We start from the raw sequence: 19,791 nt of genomic DNA, 5'->3' as shown, positions 1-19,791 counted from the left end.
CCTCTTTCCTTTTTTGTCTCTCCCTCTGTCTCTGTCTCTCTCTCCCTCTCCCTTCTTTCCTTCCTCCCTCCCTTCCTCTCCCCTCTTTGTTTGCTTCTTTAAGTGCTCCAATTGCTAATCTATATCAGTTGGTAATTTATTCATAACTTGCTAATATCACTGCAGACTATTGGATAGTAAGGGGGAAAGTATAGTCCTCAACTTACAACAGTTCACTTAATGACTAAAACTACATCAGCACTGAAAAAAGTGAATTACAGCTGTTCTTCACACATGATCATTGCAGCATCCCCATGGTCATATGATCAAAATTTGGATCTTTGGCAACTGCCTCATATTTATGATGGTTGCAGTGTCCTGGGGTCACCTTTTGCAACCATCTGCCAAGGAAAGTCAGTAGGAAAGTCAGACTGACTTAACAACCAGGTTACTGATTTAACCGCAGTGATTCACTTAACTGTAGCAAGAAAGGTTGTAAAATGGGGCAAAACTCACTTAACAAATGTCTCCCTTAGCAATAGAAACTTTGGGCTCAATGATGGTCGTAGATTGAGGACTACCTGTATAGGGAGATTTCGTTACTTAATGGATATTTACATGGTAGAATTGAGTTTCAAATAACACTAAGTTCGTTGTCTTGGGTGACATCTATGGAAAAAATCCAGGTGCTCAGGTATGAAAATGTGCTGCTCAAACACTATACTTTTCCGCTCACACGGAAAAAAAATTAGAGGGAACATTGGTGCCCCGGTGACTTATTGTTGTTGTTGTTGGTGGTGGTGGTGATTAATCTTTGGTGAGATTCACGGCCTTTGGGGCTGGTTGGAGCTCAACAGCTCGAGTCCTAACCAAGGACCTAGAAACTGTTAAGGTAACGTCGGAGGATATAAGCTGTTCCAAGTAGGGTGTTGTTTTGTAGAATATAAAGTCAATGATTTTTTTTTAATTTTGTTGTTGTTAATGGACAAAAGGCATGCATATGAGTGCTGGCAATGTTAGAGCTGGAAATCTAGAGCTGTAGATTTGTTTGTTCCTTGGTGGTGCATTATTTGGAATAAACGGGCCTTCGGAGCCTGGGGAAGGCAACACACCCACCCCCCCGGTGTGGTGCAGGAGGACAACTAGGCCACACCCACCATGGCTACGCCCACCCAGCAAGCAACCGGGCAGAGAACCCATTGCTGAAATGAAGCCCACCTCTGTATAGAATCATGCAGATCTCCTGAGAAGGTTAGGGTCCTGGTTAATACTTTATAAGAAGGCTGGGGAATGGCAGTGTCTGACACGTTTCCCTCTTTTGTATGCTAATGTGTCTTTCTGTAACTCTGTTGTGTGACTGACTGACCTCTCAGCTGTTTAGTCTGAGTGAAAAAGAGAGAGAGACCCCAGGATTTTTCAGAGCAATCTGCTGCTCTGGCTGTACCTAAATATTTATAGGTTTGTAAGATAGTTCTTGCATCTATAACTGGAAGTAATTTTCCCAGTTAGAAATGGCCAGTTCTGCAGAGACATGTTTTACCATAACAAACAAATATATCGATCCAACTCTGAGTTGGGTGGCTATATCTTAGATTTTCTTTCTTCCAAATTGAGAATCAAATTTACTTCCATCTAATAAAACATCTTGAACATTGGAATGGGATGTTTTGCATGGTTAGGCCTGATCTGGGTCTAAAAAATGCAGCAAATTCAAATAATGTATTCCATTGGTAATTTTTTATTTTACTTCTATAGCCCCACACTGCATATAGAAGAATAAACAGTTTTACCTTGCCTGTCAGGTAAGATGCCACCCGGTTGGAAAACTGGCTTCTTGGGCGACAGAAAGTAGCTTTCCATTATTATGAAACCTGAAGAACAATCTAGCTTCCAGTACAACTTCTCCAGCCAATTTTTCTTTTTGCCAGGAGCTGGAGGAAAATAACTTCATAATTACCACTTTTTAAAAGGAAGGAATCTTGCTTTAAAAACAATATCCTGCAAGGATTATTGAAACATGTGGCATCTTGTCAAAATGTGAAAATAAAGTCTAGGCCTTAATTTTGGGAGGTGAGAGATGTTTCTGTCATGATATATTCTTGGCACAGAACAACAACAACAATAACAACAACAACAACAACAACTTGCAAATTGAAGTTGAGCGACTGTGGAAAAAGAAATCTAATGTTGTCCCGATTGTAATTGGAGTCCTTGGAGCAATACCTAAAGGGCTACCTCACTATTTGGAAATTCTAAATTTATCGGACTTGAACATTCTGATTCTAACTCACACCCCGTGACTCTGGGAAGCTTTATAAATTATTTAAAACATTAAAGACAACAAAGGACACAAATAAGGAGTAGAGGCAACAAGAATGACAAAAACAAACCAGAACAAAGGAAAACAACTCACACAATCTAAACTGGGTTTCAGTCCTCTCTTTTAATGCCTGGGTCTTCAAGGCCCTTTGAAACTGTAGAGTGAGGGCCTTTCAAATCTCTGTTTGGGGACTCATTTCTGAGGGCAGGCGCTGCTAGAAAGAAGGCACACTTCCAGGGCCTCAATAGATGGCGTTGTTTAATTAAAGGACCAAGATTGGATCAGCTGGATTGATACTATGGAAAAAGTAGTCCCTCAAGTAACCAGGCCCTATGCCAGTAATGGCAAACTTTTGACCCACATGTCAAAGGTGACATGCCACAATGTTTTGGGTGACACAGCACTGTTTACAAACACCCAGTGATTATTCTTGGAAACAGGCCCCATTCTTGTGCAATTTTTGGAAGCTATGGAGGCCTCATGAGAATGGAGTGTGTTGTTGCATTGTCCCCAGACCCTCTAAACGCCCCAGTGGTGCAGCGGTTAAAGTGCAGCATTTCAGGCAAACTCTGCTCAGTCTGGAGTTCAATCCTGACGGGGCTCAAGGTTGACTCAGCTTTCCATCCTTCTGAGTATGGTTAAAATGAGGAGCCAGATTATTTTATACGCCTAAATGCTGTGGCTAAAATCCCACAAGAGAGGAGTGTGCTCTCGCACACTTTTCAGAGGCTACAGATAAGCATTTGTCAAAGCTGCTTCAAGAATGAAGGCTTTGTGCAACCTGGGACAACTTCAGGTAGACCGCAATGGCCTGTCAAAAGCAAGAGAGCATCAACTGAAGGTAAGTGATCCTGGGGTATCACACATGAGTGGGTGGTACTTTTTAAAATAAATGAAGATGTAAAAAAAAATTCTCTTATGAGAGGGAGAGGGAGAGATGCCAGCAGAATCAAGTTAGGCATTTCCAAATTTCTGACAGAGTGAACCATCACTATCCTATACCATAGAAGGCTTTATAGGCAATACTGAGCACCTTGAATCGCGGCTAGAAGCAAACTGGTTATTAGTGCAGAACAAAAATGTAGGACACATTGTAGTAGCAGCTAGGTGACCAGAGGAAGTGTGATTGTCCGAAAGGCCCCCAATTTATGAATAGTGCATGTGTTCATAAATCCTTGGGTCATGTTCCTAGGAACCCTTAGACAGTGCTGGCAGGGAAGAATTAAAAATAAGATTTTCTATCTCAGCCAGATGTTCAAGACATTTTGGTCATTCTTTCAGGTTTTAAGCTAGGAGGTGCTTCCTCAATCCTGTCTAGGTATAAATAGGCAATTGATCTCCTGTGGAGGTATGGGCAATGTGAGATGCTCCAATTCCCATCGTCCCTAGTCAATATGGTAAATTGTGCAGGCTAGAATTGGCTCTGTAACAATATCAATCATTCCTAATTCAGCAGGAGGAGGAAACACAAAGCGGATCAAACCATAATAAAGTCAATTACCTCCCTCTGAAATGAAGCCCAAACCTCAAAAATGGACATGTTTTGAATTCACTGGCTCAGGAACAACTTTCTATTGCTCTTCTTGTAATGAAGAAAGGGAGGACTGCTTTACACTCCAAGCCCTACAACCAACTTTCTTCATCTTCTACAACCCCAAGGGAAGCCGGGGTTTGAAAACATCCTGCCCTTTGGCCCAAAGCAAATCCAAGAACAGGGATGCCTGACAGCTCTCAAAAGACCAAGCCTTAGTGCCTGATGCGTCGAAGAATGATTGCTGGCGTTTAGTAAATACCAGCAGTCAGCTACCTTGTTGATATTAAATAGGAAAATCCATCTTTAGATTAATAAACCACAGAGGCATCCCGACATATGACAGTCAGGAAGGGGCTGCCAAACGCGGGCACATTTTTGAGAATCGAGAGCTGAGGCAGCTGTTTCCACTCAAGAAAGACAAAAGCAGGAGCATGTGTAACTCCAGCAGTGCGAGATGAGGTTGTATGAAACATGAGGACAGGTGACCTGGAATATTACTGGATATTAAAACAAAGAGAAGGATACCAACTGCCAATAACTGTCAGAAGGCATTTTGGCAGTTGCAGCTCTGGCAAGACAGACATAACTAATTTCACCCTGACTGGCTGAGGTATATTAAGCTGTCAGTCTGGATGATAGGAGTTTAATCACCCACAGTGGATCAAAGGCCTACTCATCCGCTTGCTGGTGGGCTGCATACCCCACCCCCATAATCCCACAATAACCCAGGGGGAAGAGTCTCCTTGTGGAGAACATGTGGATGAAAATGGAGCCATCCCCAAATACTGCCTTCCTTTTCTTGAGTGTTATATTGCATGGTCCTCCAGACGTGAGAAATTGTAGCTCTTATTTTTCTGCCCTTCCTTCGGGAAGCTGATCCCCTACGCATGCAGGAAAATGCAACAGCAGACAACATGTATGTTAGCTCTACCCTGTTTCCCTGAAAATAAGACCTCCCCGGATAATAAGCCCAATTGGGCTTTTGAATGCATGTGCAAAAATAAGCCCTCCCCATAGCAGCAGCTATGAGATGAACACGCTCGCCGCCTCCTGCACTTCAAAAATAATAAGACCTCCCCGAAAATAAGGCCAAGTGTTTATTTCGGGGGTCAAAAGAAAATAGCACCCTGTCTTATTTTTGGGGAAACATGGTAGTAAGTTTCTCCTAGTAAGATGACTATTTTGCTGAACTCCCTGGGCCCCGGTTCATGAATTTATATCAGCCTCTCATGTGAAGTGACCATCTTCACTTCACAGGTTAAGGGACAACTTCATCTGCTCTGGAGTAGCACCACACTAGAACCTGCTCAGGTGAGTTGCAGATGCTGTAAAAGAGCTGTCCCCAACCTGACACCTTTGAGTTCCTTTGGACCTCAGCTCCCATAATTATCTGCCACTAAACCTCACCCTCTACACACAAACACATGCACACTTTGGTGACTTTAATGTTGAGTGCAGCTTCCCTACTGAAGTGAAGGAAGAAAATGCAGGCCTTTACAGTGCTACAAGTAAAAAGTGTCTATATGGCAGGGGTGTCAAACTCGCAGCATCACGTTGTCGGCGCATGACATATTGTGACTTTGTTCCCCTTTGCTAAACTGGGGGTGGGGGTGGCCAGTGTGTGATGCATCCACAGGCCACAAGTTTGACACCCCTGGTCTATGGCTTCTGCTCATGATAGGGATCTTAAGACTGTTAATGGTTTCAGAGAATCAGCAATCTGCTGCAGGATCTATTTTGGCTGGGTTAACTACTGTGCGGGTGGGATGACTACCATGCTACTGCATGGGGGAGGAGTGAATAATCACTCTAGGGACTCCTCAACTTACAACAGTTCATTTAGTGACCGTTCAAACTCACAATGGCACTGAAAAAAGTGACATGGCCATTTTTCACCCTTACGACCTTTGTAGTATCCCCATGATCATATGATCAAAATTCAGATGTTTGCCAACTGGTTCATACTTATGACCGTTGCAGCATCCCAGGGTCATGTGATCCCCTTTTGCAACCTTGTTACAAACAAAGGGAGTGGGGGAGCCAGATTCATTTAGCAACAGGTTACTATCTTATCAACTGCAATGATTCACTTAACAACAGGCAAGAGATTGGGCAAAACTCACTTAACAACAGAAATGTTGGGCTCAGTTGTGGTCCTAAGTCAAAGCACTTTGGCTTAATGGTGCAATTCAGCCATTTTGTCTTTCACCTCTTCTCCTGCCTTTACAGCACAGCATTGTCAGAAGCGGCTGTAGCCCTAAAAGGCCAATGAATGGAGGGAGCAACAATCTCAGGTTATGAGCTACATTCCTTAGGACTCTGTAAGGTTTGAAAACTTAGTACAGGTAGTCCTCAGCCTATCTCCCTAATGGAGCTTATGCATTACAGTTGCCTTGCTTAGCAATCCTCACTCGCCTAGATTTCAGCCTTCTAGAGGGCCAGGAGCGGCCATTTTCACTCTCCCCAGGCTTCAGGAAAGCCTCCGGAGCCTGAGGAAGGCAAAAAATAGGGTCAATGGACCAAACGGAAGTTCAGAAACGATCCATTTCCAGCTTCTGGAGGGCCTCCAGGGAAGGCTTTTTTCACCCTCCCCAGGCTTCAGGAAAGCCTCTGGAGCCTGGGGAGGGTGAAAATTCTCCCTGCACAGTGGGAGGGTTGGGCGCGCATGTGCAGGGGTCACGTGTGCATGCGCAGGTGGGCAGGGTGCCTTGAATTGTGGGTGTGGGCACAACTTTGGCACGCCTTTACAAAAAGGTTCACCATCACTGTACTAAGGCCTCCCTCACCCCTTGAGACTGTGCTATGGTTCCCACTCCTTGGAATCCCCACAAGCTATGGGCCTTCTCCCTTCCTTGATATTCTCATTTAAAGGTATCTAGGGGCAGTGAATTTAGCAGAGCAGTTCTACACAGTAATTAGCCTCCCTGTTTCTTTCTCTATCACAAACACATACACAGAGAGAGAAGGGGGGAGAAGGAGGGAGAGGAGAAGGAGGGAGAGGGAGAGGGAGGGGGAAGGGGAGAGGGAGAGGGAGAGAAAGAGAGCTCTCACTGATATGGAAAGGAATCACAAAGACTCTGACAATCCTCCTACTTTCCTCAGGAGATACAAGAAAGCCTTGGAAAAGCCTTCTGTCTTCACCTACATAGAGAGGATGGGAAGGAAACGGAATTCACCTTCTCTCCTACCACAAACATTTATACAGATAGTCCTCAACTTACGACCACAATTGAGCCCAAAATTTCTTTTAAATTAGTTTTGCCCCATTTTACGACCTTTCCTGCCACAGTTGTTAAGTGAGCCACTGCAGTTGTTAAGTTGCTAACACAATTAAGTGAATCTGGCTAACCCTGTCGAAAAGTCACAAAAGGGGATCAATCACATGAACTTGGGACAGTGCAACCGTTGTAAGTATGAACCAGTTGCCAGGCCTCTGAATTTTGGTCAGATGACCATGGGGATGCTGCAAAGGCTGTAACTGTGAAAAACAGTCATAAGTCACTTTTTTCAGTGCTGTTGCAACTTCGAGCGGTCACTAAACAAACCGTTGTAAGCCAAGGACTTCCTGTACTGGTTTCCTTATCCTATGCCATGCCAGTGGGGATCAGCAAAGACAAGAGCTTTACAAACAGCAGGCAGAGGAGTACATGGAAAGTTGTGGAAATCACCTGCAGAAGCAAACGAAGCCTCTTTTGAAGCCTCTCTCGTTCACTTCCTCCCAAGTGTCTGCCATTAAAACATTCAGAGAAGAGAGCCAAGAGCTGAGTCAAGGAAGCAAGATCAAAAGGGAATTTTGTAGTCCAACCCAAGGAGTTTTACGATCACAAGCAGCTGAAAAACTTGGCTGCACCACAACATGGTCATCCCATAATACACCTCCAGCCAGATTTCTTCACTCTTATTTACACAGTCTTTACACACTTCCTGCTCTCAAACATGTTAGAGAACAATCGATTGCAGGAGTGCCACTACTATAAAGCTTTCTACTGCAAAGTTTTTTTTCTCTTGCTGCTGCTTCCTGTATCTCTGACAGCAAGGCCTCCTCATCAAGCACTATTATCAGGGGTGGGCTTCAAAAAGTTTAGCAAGGGGTTCTCTGCCCGGTTGCTGGGTGGGCGTGGCCATGGCCTAGTTGTCCTCCTGCAACATGGCGAAGGGATTGCCCTCCCTGGGCTCCAGAGGCTTTCCTTGAGCCTCCAAGATGGTGAAAATGACCTCCACAGGTTTCAGAAGACCTCTGCAGGCCAGTAATGGGCTGGTTTCTGGCTTTCCCGAACTTCCAGTTGGCCCATTTTTCGCTCTCCCCGATCCTCCATGCATGCCCTGCACTTACCTGCATCCAAAACGTGTCGCGTGGGGACTCCTTGGGGGGGGGGGGGAGAGGCAGGGTGGGCAGGGCCAGCCAGGAGTGGAATTGCACAGAATCTTAGCTAGAGTTTCTCCCGAACCACTGGGAACCCCCAGCAGTCCACCCCGACTATTATGTAGCCTGGTCTCCATTCCAGGCTGAAACTAACCTGCCCCAAACATTCGTCCCATCTCCAAAAACTTCATAACCAAACTGGAGAGGCAAGAGGGAGCCAGTTCTTTTCCTTTCTTTAAATATAGATGTAGCAATAGCACTTAAGACTTATATACCACTTCACACTGCTTTACATCCCTCTCTAAGTGGTTTACAGAGTCAGTATATCCCTCCCCCAACAATCTGGGCCCTCATTTCACTGACCTCAGAAGGATATACATATATCTTTATTACATTTGAAAACAAACATTAAAATACAAATTAACATAATACAAACTAACATGGGGGAAAATAACAGGATAAGTTAAAAAGTGACCCAAAACCCCAACAAAAATATGTAACAAAAATAACCAACATTTTTTTCCCAGTGCAGATAAAAATACAACCTCTCTCTACATTTAAATGAGTAATCAATTATTGAAAAAACCTTAAAATACTAATAATCTCCAAACCCCAAGATTCATATTATATTCTTTCCTTAATTTTAATCTGATACATAATAAGCTGTTAAACATGAATAACCGTATATTTCGAAAACCACAATATTTATCTAGTCAAATCAGATGAAATCCTCAAATCACAAAGTCAAAAGCTGATTCTTCCCCTTATCGTGTAAGAAATCTAACAGTGGTCTTCAAGTGGAAAAAAATTTAATCAAACTATTGTCTCTAATCAAGGCTGTCAATTTTGCCATTACGGCTAACTCTATTCTCATGTTCAGACATACAAGCAACCTTGCAGCCAATGTCATATATAAAAAGTCCCATGTTTTCTTTTCATCTGTTATCTGCCATCCCAAAAAGAAGAGCTTCAGGTTTCAATTTTATATCCATTTTCAAAATTTTCTCAGCCAGAATATTCTGATTCCAGAATTTCTTAGCCTTCTTACTAGATCCAGGAAAGGTGGTGAAGCCAGTCATTCTGCCCAGATATCTCTTTATACTTTCTGTGGAAAAGGCCCACGAAGACCAGCTTTGAAAGTTGCAAGGAAGATTTTAAAAGGAAAAATTCCAGTCTAGCATTTTTGCTCCATTGGGGTAGTAGCCTGCATTAACTTGGAATGCCCCCCCCCCAAAAAAAAGCAAAGGCATTTTTTGCTTAATGACTCAGGTGTACAATTTTTACCGTGCAGATTCATAGTTTTTATATGTGCCCTGAAATGTTTTCAATTTATACCCAGCTTTTTCTATCAGACACTCCCTTTGAGAGCTGTTTGCAACAAAATTTCATTTTAATGTATGCTGATTAGTGTACATTCAAACTGACAATACAGTTATTTTGATCTAATCTAATACTCTAGACATAAACCATATTTTTCGGAGTATAAGACGGACCTTTTTCCCTCAAAAAATAGGCTGAAAATCTGTGTGCGTCTTATACACTGAATACAGCATGTTTTTCCTCCCGAAACCCCGCTCCTTCACCAAAATGGCGGTGCATAGCCTTATGGAGGCTTTTAGAGAGCTCCTGGGGGCTGGGGAGGGCAGAAATAAGCAAATGGCCCGTATTTTGCTCAATTCCCCCCACCCAGCCCCAGGAGTACTTTATAAGCCTCCATAACGCTATCCATGCCCTTTTTTTTTTTTTGGACAAAAAACAGGTCCGTTTTTGCAAAAAACAGGCTGTTTTGGGGAGGTTTGCAGAGTGCAAAAACTTTTTTTTAATTTGCCTCTTCAAAACCTTGGTGCGTCTTATACTCCAAAAAATACGGGTAGTTGCAAATTCATTCTCATCTAGGGCACTAATTCCAGGGACCTTGATTGGATACATAGCTCCTCCCTTTTTTAGTCAAACCTGCTGTCTGGCTATATGCATAAAATAGATAGGGAGGACTTTCTGTGCAAGATTTAGTTCTGGAAAAGTGTAACTCAACAAGATACTGTGAAATTTTCATTGACGGAACCCTAATTTATCAGAATTTTAGTGCAACAGACCAATTCTGATCTGGACATCCCTCAGAAAACACAGGTCTGTTTTATACAAAGTGCTCAAGACAAGGCAATTAATTCTAAGTTAGTATGACATCTTACATAGCAATTTACACCAATTATATAATGGCATTGTTATGAAAATTTATGCAAATGACATAATTCATAGCCATTGGCATACTGGCGTTATTATGCGAATGACATCATTCACAAGGAATGCTGTAATTTGCCACTAAGTGGTCTGTTAAATCATAATTTTACCTTAATAATAAAACTCACAATTTCTATATGATTGGTGTTATTTTAAAAAATAATCAAAATGATTTGCCAAGGTATAAAAATTAAAATGTGTTTCCTATTGTAGGAAGTTAAAACCCACACCTCTACTAGAAAATGAAATATTTTAGGAAATATTAAAAGGGAGACAGAAACTCAGCTCCCCCCACCCACCTTTGTCAAAGGGCCATTAAGGGCTGAGCCAGTCTATTCTATATAACAAAGATCTACCTCCTTCAGGCAGACCCATCTAGCAAACAGAAACTCATCACAAGGCACCTGGGAAAATTACATCAGCCATCAAGGCAAACATGCTCGGGTCTCAGGACAGCCTACAAAGTTAGCTAAGACTGACAACCAATCAGAATGCATTTCTTACACAGGAACAGGAAGCTCGGGGTGGGACCCAGAGAGGGCATTAAACCAGTACATTTTCAGCATCTCCTCCTTTTCTATTCAGGAACTCAAGCCATGCGATTCTGCTCAGGAGCTCAAGCCGTCTGATCTTGTCCACCATTAAACCATCTTTCCAAGCAGTCTCCATGTTTCCAGTGTCTTTTTCCCCACTTGGAACTGAACCCAGACGGAAATTTCTTCCAACACTATTACACGCACTCGCAGTGCCTGATTTCTGCATACATTTTACTGATTTGCCCAATCATTTTTTTACCTCTTCAATATGATTTGCAGATACATCAGAAGCTTGAGATTTCATTCCAAAATAGCAGAACACCGAATCTAAAAAAAACCCAACCCACCCCAAAACTTGATTTGATCAAGTTTAGCATCACTGAGAGAAACAGGATGTTGCAAATGACACTTTCAAATGCTGTGACTAATAGCAAATGGACATTTAATCTGAAGGTGTTTAATCAATTTCCAGTTTCAATTTCTAGATTGCTCTGAAATTGTAAGGTGAGCAAACTGATATTGAAATATACAATTACTGGTGTAAAAGAATAGATGCCTTGTCACTTCTACAATTTTGGATAATCTGTGTCATTGTACCAAAGAAAAATTTTTTTAAAAATGGGCACTTACCTTTCCTTAAAAAAAAAGTCCAGAATATTTATGTTTCTGTGTATTTGCATTAAATCACTTGTGATTGGATCATACTATAAGAGAAGCATGGTATAGTATAAGGTAAAGGTTCCCCTGCACATGCGTGCTAGTCATCTCCGGCTCTAAGGATCTCATCTCTGTTTCAAAGCCGAAGAGCCAGAACTGTCCGTAGATGTCTCCATGGTCATGTGGCCGGTATGACTAAACACCAAAGGAGCACGAAGCGCTGTTACCTTCCCACCAAAATAGTCCCTATTTTTCTACTTACGTTTTTTACCTGCTTTCAAACTGCTAGGTTGGCAGAAGCTGGGACAAGTAAGGAGAGCTCACTCCGTTACGCGGCACTAGGGATTTGAACCGCCAAACTGCCAACCTTTCTGATCGACAAGCTCAGCATCTTAGCCACTGAGCCATATGTCCTATGGTGTAGTATAAGAGTCAGCAAATCATTCCGGCTTTTGAAAGTCACCAGATACCAGGTAAGAAATCCTATGATTTGGGATAACTCAATGCTAGATTTTCAGAATGATTCCAAGTAGTAGTTTTCTTTCCTCCTTCTTCAGCACTGCTACAACTGAATCCAATGTCTCAATTTCCACTGTGCAAAAATTTAGATATTGCCAGTTCTCCATATATTTATTTCTTTATTTAGAGAGCAGGCTTGTTTGGATTTAAGGTAAGCATTTGAATTTGTAAGAATAATAATAAAAATATCTCAGGTCCTGGGGAAGGACTTGAGGACAAAAATGCTGAATTTGATCCAAACATCTGTGCAACCAACCATAACAATAATAGCCAAGGTAGCATCAATTGAAATAGGTGCCTTGGGCGCAGTCCCAAAACAATTGGAGCACCAATTGAACAACATCGACATTGACAATTTCACCGTCAGTCAATTGCAAAAGGCACCTTTACTTGGAACAGCTTTCGTCCTGCAACACTACCTCTAACACCACCAAACATACACATCTCTCTATTTCAGGTCCTTGGGAAGGACTCAATAGATAGACCAAAATGCCAAATCCAATATGAACATCTGACTGACTATGCGATGAACCGTAACAATTTAATTTTTTTTATTCCTGCACATCATGACAAATCTCCCAAACCTAAATTTGCAAGGGTGCAAAAAGTCTAATTCCTCTCATTTCCTCCTCTCTCATCTCTGCATTGTTGATGAAGCTTCTGAAAAATCATCTTTTCAACAGGCTCAATGGGTAACATGACTAAGTGGGAGGGGAGTCAAAAGAGATCCAAAGTTTAGCAGCCCTTTCCCTACGTGCCTAGGAAGATTTGCATTATGGTGCCAAGAGGGAAAGGTAAGCAGGTTAGTTCCCCACCCACCCCAAAAGGAGGTAACCAAGATCTTTTTCAGTGATAACACCACTTCCACTCCTATCTTTTGGCCACAAGCCGGGAGCCACTGATAATAGAAATTTAGAAAACAGATGGTAGAAAAAGACCTAGAGGAACATCAAGTAAGCCCTTTGAAGTATTATTATTTAAGATCTAATCTTCAATTTGATTCACAGTTCAAGTCCTTGCTTAATGTTGAAAAAAGCTGCCTTCTAGAACCTTATCCCACCTTTAATATATTTAAAGGTTTCAATCATGTCCACCCCTTTCCCTTCTGTTCTCCAGGCTGTTCATATTCAGGTTCTCCTGAATGTAATTTGTCCCTTGGAACTTGCACCAAAAGGCAGAAATATTTTGCTAAAAGAGAGTACTGAACAATTCAATATTCTTAATGCATCGTTTTATTCACTCCTAGCTTTTTGAAGCCTGCCACTCTCATTCTAGATTTTCTCTATTTTGCCAGCAATACAAATGTGTGAAGAAAGCACTCTATCTTTGCAATGCATCAAATAATAGAATTATTATCTGTGGAAGCTGAAAACAAAAGCATTTGATGTGAAGGAAGATTTCCATCTTTCAAATTCTTTGTTGAAACAGCCGCTGTTCTCAACAGCATCTTTTCACAGGCTTGTTTCACACTATGGGAGCGGAGCAGGGGAAGGGAAGAGAGCTTGCTCAAACATGCACTTGCCCACAAGACCAAACAGATCAAGATATTCAGAGCATCAGAGTCAGTTTGATGCAGTCAAAGCCACAACGAAGATCTGTGGACATTCTTCTTCAGTGTTATCCTGGGACAGGGCTTGGTGGTTGTGTCTTGTCCTTCATTTAGGAATTTGGGGTTTATTATTTTTATAAATAATTCAAGGTGGTGAACATGCTATATTTTTCAGAGTATAAGATGCACCAGTGTATAAGACACTCCAAAATTTTGAAAAAGTAAGTAAGAAAGAAAGTTTTTGTCCTCCCCGGCCCCCAGGAGCACTCTGCAGGCTTCAGTAGGGCTGGAGGAAGGCAAAAGGGTCCCTGTTTTTGCAAAAATGGTGGCATTTTTGCCTTTCCCCAGGCCTGCTGAAACCTACAGAGTGCTGCTAGGGGATGGGGGAAGGCAAAATCAACTTAGTTTTTGTGAAAAATGGCCTATTGTTTTTTTCAGAAAAATGGGATGAGGGCAGGGCTTCGGGAGGCCAAAAATGGCTATATTCGGTGTATAAGATGCACCAACATTTCTACGCTCTTTTAGGGTAGGGAGGTGCATCTTATACTCCAAAAAATACAGTACCTAATAACCCTTACTCCTCCTATTTTTTCCACAACACTTGTGGGCTGAGCTGAGAGAGAGTGACTAGCTCAAAGTTACTCAGCCAACTTTCATGCCTAAGGTGGGACTAGAACTTACAGATTCCTGGTTTCTAGCCTGGTGCCTTAACCACTAGACCAAGCTGATTCTCCATGTACCAGAACTTGCTCAAGAACATGATGACATGTCTCAGTGTTATTTCCTCATTCTGTACCTTCTCTCAAAGAACTTGGATCATTCGGCCGAGAAAAGTTTGGAATTTGGGTGATATCATTGGAAACTTTGCCCAACAGCTTTAAAAAAAGAAGAAGAAACAGAAGCGTCAAGTGGGTGGCAGACTCTCAACCAATAGAATTTCGGGTTGAGGGAGATGTCTGCCAGCAAAGATTGAAGATAGTGTTTTTGGCATCAGTTGGTTGATTGTTGAATAAATGCAATGTTTGCTTAAAATTGATTCAATAGCAATTATAATTGTAGATGGTCAGCTACAAAGGGAAGCAAATCAAACTAAGCAAATATAACCTGTCATTAATTACAACAGTGAAATGCCTTGTGACCAGCATGCTCGCTGCCACTTTGCTCAGCTGTTAAGCCCAGGATACTCAAAGAGGTTATGAAAACATTTCATGTGGGTGCCACTGCCTCCCCCACATTCTGGAAAGGTGAAGGAATTCGAAGAATCAAAGCTTCCACTACTGCAGTTCCAATGCTAGAGTGAGAGGTCTTTAGCCTGTTGAATGTGGAAGATTTCTCGTTGTCCAAGAAGATATCATCAAGATAAAGTTCTATACCCATCAGTAAGTTTAGGCTCTGAGATCTACCTTCTGGAATCAAGGACAGAAGTTTCCTTGATACAAAGAGGAAAGGAAGTTAGGAAATTGAGAGGCAGTGTGTTCCAATCCCACCTTAGGCATGAAAGCCAGCTGTGTGACTTTGGGCCAATGACTCTCTCAGCTCAAACAGTTCACAGGATTATTGTTGTGAGGAAAAAGAGGAGGAAGGACTATTATGAATGTTTGCCGCCTTGAATTACTTATAAAATAATAAAGGCAGGATAAAATGTAATAAAGAAATAACAACATTTATATACAATCCTAGAAAAAAGACAGGTTCTCAGTAGTTCTATTGTTGCCTAGTTCTGTGGCAGTCCTGCAACAGAACTCCACTACATAGCAAATCTTGGATTTACTAAATACTGAATTATATTTGCAGAAAAGGTTGATGACAATTTCTCCGAAGTTAAAGGGTTTTCAGCATTCTTCTCTAGTGGGCTTTAATCATGCAAAATTAACTCTGCCCTCAGAAGAATACAAACTAGCCACTTTAATATCTACAAATAAAAGCTAAATGCATTGAGTAATTTAGTAATTTTTAGTAATTCAATTCTTGCTTGCTACTTGTCCTTTTAGAAATGGTGTGGTACAATCTGCAGTTTTTGAATATACCTATGAGGCTATCCTAGCCTAGTTCCAAAGAGGGGTGGCTTCTCAAATCACACAACTTTGTGTAGATGTTTAACTCTGTTTGCGACGGAAGTGTTTTTGCCTTCCGTTAACATCTTGCTGCCATTCTGAGCCTTATCCAGCTGATCATCAGAACATTTCATTTACTCCATCATCCATTTCTACAAATTAGGAAAATTTATCAAGAGTAATGAGAACAAATGCCAGCACCTGCAATATCTGCAATGCAAACCAGGTAGTAGAGAAAATATCTATTGTGCTGTAACTGTAAGCCAAAGACCCTTTTAGCCTTTCCTAATCCAAACAAATAGGGATGTGGTGGCTCAGTGGCTAAGACGTTGAGCTTATCGATGAGAAAGGTGAGCAGTTCGGTGATTCGAATCCCTAGCACCGTGTACCAGAGTGAGTTCCCGTTACTTGTCCCAGCTTCTGCCAACCTAGCAGTTCAAAAGCATGTAAAAATGCAAGTAGAAAAATAGGGACCATCTTTGGTGGTAAGGTAACAGCATTCTGTGGGCCTTCAGCATTTAGTAATGCTGGCCCCATGACCACGGAGACATCTTCGGACAGCACTGGCTCTTCAGCTTTGAAACAGAGATGAGCACCGCTCCCTAGAGTCGGAACAAGTAGCACATATGTGCGAGGGTACCCTTTACCTTTACATTTAGTCCAAACAATAAAATGAAGCTGAGAACTCCTGCCCACCACCACTCCCTGCCTTTATTTCTCCAGGTTAATGGGAAACATTTGAGTAGAGGCTGCAACTACATTTAGCTGAATGCAGTTACAATCCCTTTATGTAATGGGAAATGATGTGTGTTACAGCAGACAGGTAAATTAGCTCACTGGGCATAAATAATAGAAAAATAAAATCTATCTCCTGGGGATGTAATTAAGAATTCCTCTTAAGGGTGTGGCTGCGGAAATTGTCACACTAAACTCCCAGTTCCAGATTTACCATCGCAACTTCGTGCTTTCCGGAGGAAAAATGCAGCTTCAGAAAGATGCTCTTCTCCTCCATTCTGCAGTTGCCAGATCCATAAGTTAGCAACAGGGTTGTTAAGTGAATCTGGCTTCCCCATTGACTTTGCTTGTCAGAAAAGGTGTTTACTTGACCTCAGAATATTGCAACTGTCATAAATATGAGTCCATTGCCAACCATCTGAATTTTGACCACTTGACCATGGGAATGTTGCAACGGTTGTTAAGTGTGAAAAAACGGCCATAAGTCACTTTTTTCAGTGCCGTTTTAACTTTGAATGGTCTTGAAATGAACTATTGTAAGTTGAGGACTAGTGGTATTTCAATGCAAATGAGAGTAATGTTAGTAAATTTGGTTGCAGCTTCTTCTCCAACTTTTCCCATCAACATCAGGGGTGAAATTCAGAAGGTTCTGGAGAACCGGTAGCGGAAATTTTGAGTAGTTCGGAGAACCAGCAAATAGCACCACTGGCTGGCCCCAGAGTGGGGTGGGAATGGGGATTTTGCAATACCCTTCCCTCAGGAGTGGGGAGGGGATGAGAATTTTGCAGTGTCCTTCCCCTGCCACGCCCATCAAGCCACGCCTACAGAATCGGTAGTAAAAAAATTGAATTTCAATTTCAATGTTCTGGCTTCCAGTAGGTGGGAATAGCTACGTAGCCCCTGTGCAAATGTACGACTGAGAAGGGAGGAAAGGGCCTTCCAAGTAACACATCCCCACTCCTCACGTTCCCTGCCTTTTGCCTAATTTGCCTCTCTTGGGCTTTAAGAGTTCTGCTTAGTTAAATTTGGAAAGACCAATTTAACTGGAAAGCAGAGGCGGGAAGGAGCCGTGAATTTTAACTTCACAATAAATTCACCCTCCATCTCTGTCTTTCCAGCATTTGCTGGGTTTTATGTTCCTCCTTCCTCAAGCTACTCAACTGAAGGCAGGATTTATAGCCTGTCAGATTTAATCATTTTGAAGCAGGAAAAGAGTCTTTTTTTAAAACCCTTTGGGATAAGAGAGGCTTGCCAGGAAATCATCAATAAGAAATGCAACTTGGCTGTCTGTACAACAAGACTATGAGGAAGCTACAACCTAAATGCCCACATACCGACAGTGTGGAGGCCTTTAACAAGGTCAGAAGAGGTTTTTTTTTTAATGTACAAACTCAGTACACATAGATTGTTTGTCCTTTGTTTGTCAGGCTCATCACTCTGTATAAAGCAAGAGGGACACAAAAGGACACAAAACACTTTAAAGGACCCAAAAACACTTTCCTGCTGCTTTACCACGTGCATAATAAAAAAATATAAAAATCACACAGACAGACACACCGAGGTATAAATGCTGTAAACTACCCAGCATACAGCAAGGAAGAACCGAGAACCCTATCATTATAATAATAAATTTCTACTGACACAATAATAGAACTGGAGAACAAGTACAAAACGTGATTCAGAATAAAAGCTAACCTAATAAATAGAGAGGGAGAAGGGATAGGAAATGAAACTGTCTCTTACAGCTACAGTATGTTCTGGCAAGACAAAATACAGGCTGACAAACTAGAGTACCAGCAAACGAAACCCAGTTCCTAAAGCAGGGACACTTATGTTTTGTGGGACCAGGAGCTCCTAAATAAAGACATGATTTTGTGTCACACTCACACACGCTCCTGACTAAAATTACCAGCCCAGGCTCTCACTCTGCCCGGACAAGCCACTGTTAAGCTTGTTGGGACAAAGCAGACAACCACAATGGCAGCAAGCCAGCTGTATTTGGGCACTGGGCAAGCCAACTTCCCACACATAACACTTGGTGATTGTCAGAACTCACTCCCAATGCCTCAGGTTGAGAAATCTGGAACCTCAGGCTAATAGTCTCAACAAGTCACCCACTTACCTCAAGAAAACCCCAGAAAGAACTACCACTAGAAAACGGGGAAAATGAAAGACATTGAGAAGACCTCAGGGACAACTGGAGCTAGTGCCATGTCACAACTACCATGTTTTCCCCAAAATAAGACAGGGTCTTATTTTCTTTTGACCCCCATAATCACTTGGCCTTATTTTCAGGGAGGTCTTATTATTTTTGAGGTGCAGGAGGCGGTGAGCGTGGTCACCTCATGGCTGCTGCTGTGTTGCAATATTTTCAGGGAGGGCTTATTTTCAGGGGAGGTCTTATTTTAGTGCATGCGTTCAAAAGCCCAACTGGGCTTATTATCCAGGGAGGTCTTGCTTTCAGGGAAACATGGTATGCATAAAGCTGTTGAAAGAGGGTGCCAGCAGATGGGTACGTCACACAGCCTGATCTGCTATTAGGAGCTCAGGGTAAGTCATACATATTGAGCCAGATTTCATGATCCATAATTTGTCAACACCTGTCCTAAAGAAGGGACAGAATGTGAAGGAAGAGGTTGAAGGTGGGGGGGGGGGGTTATATTGAGGTAAAGTCTTGGAAGTTAGCATGAAGATGGGCTGGAAAGACCAGAAAATGGGAAGATAGGTTTTATTATGCCTTATGTGGCTTTGATTCACATTTTGAATATAATCCATGGCTGTAATCAGGGGTCCCCCAAATCTCTTTCAGCCAAAAGTAGGCCACTATTTTTTCCTTTTTTCCTCAAATTTAAAAAATTGTTTTTACATTTTTATCTTTTTCACTTTTTTAAGGCTTTGAGAAACTACAGAGCGTAATGATATCCACAATGAGTAAGTTGAAATGTCTTCTTTTTTTATAGGGAAGATTAGATTATATGTTATGGTATCTTAACTGGGTTTTTTTAAGGGCGAGAAATTACAGTGACAAAAAGAAATTCTCAAATTTGCCCCTGATCTCCTGAGGAGTTTTGAGGACTTTAGAAATACGCTAGTATCTGAGGAGGGGTGGGGGCTAGAGGCACAACCTGGCCATCTTTGTTCTACTGTCCACTGTCCCGTCATAGCAAGTCCATTCTTTGCCAGAATCACCATTTTCTATGATTAGAAGAGAGAAGTGTCAATTAGTCATCTCCCCCCCCCCTCTCTTCCCTCAGCGCTGGCATTTTCTTTATAAGGGAAAGCAAATTCTTTTTGCTTTTCCACAGGC

General features: G+C 42.0%; 1 long non-coding RNA gene across 1 annotated transcript in view; it reads right to left on the bottom strand.

Moving 5' to 3' along the window:
• LOC148048195 (uncharacterized) overlaps window positions 1-19,791 on the bottom strand; it is a 137,693-nt gene that overhangs the window by 80,789 nt on the left and 37,113 nt on the right. The window lies entirely within an intron of this gene.

This window comes from Thamnophis sirtalis, unplaced genomic scaffold (genome assembly GCF_051295495.1).
Source record: "Thamnophis sirtalis isolate CommonGarterSnake01/CBP01778 unplaced genomic scaffold, rThaSir2_p1.2 scaffold_3, whole genome shotgun sequence".
Classification (NCBI taxonomy): domain Eukaryota; kingdom Metazoa; phylum Chordata; class Lepidosauria; order Squamata; family Natricidae; genus Thamnophis; species Thamnophis sirtalis.
This window is presented reverse-complemented; position numbering and strand designations above follow the sequence as displayed.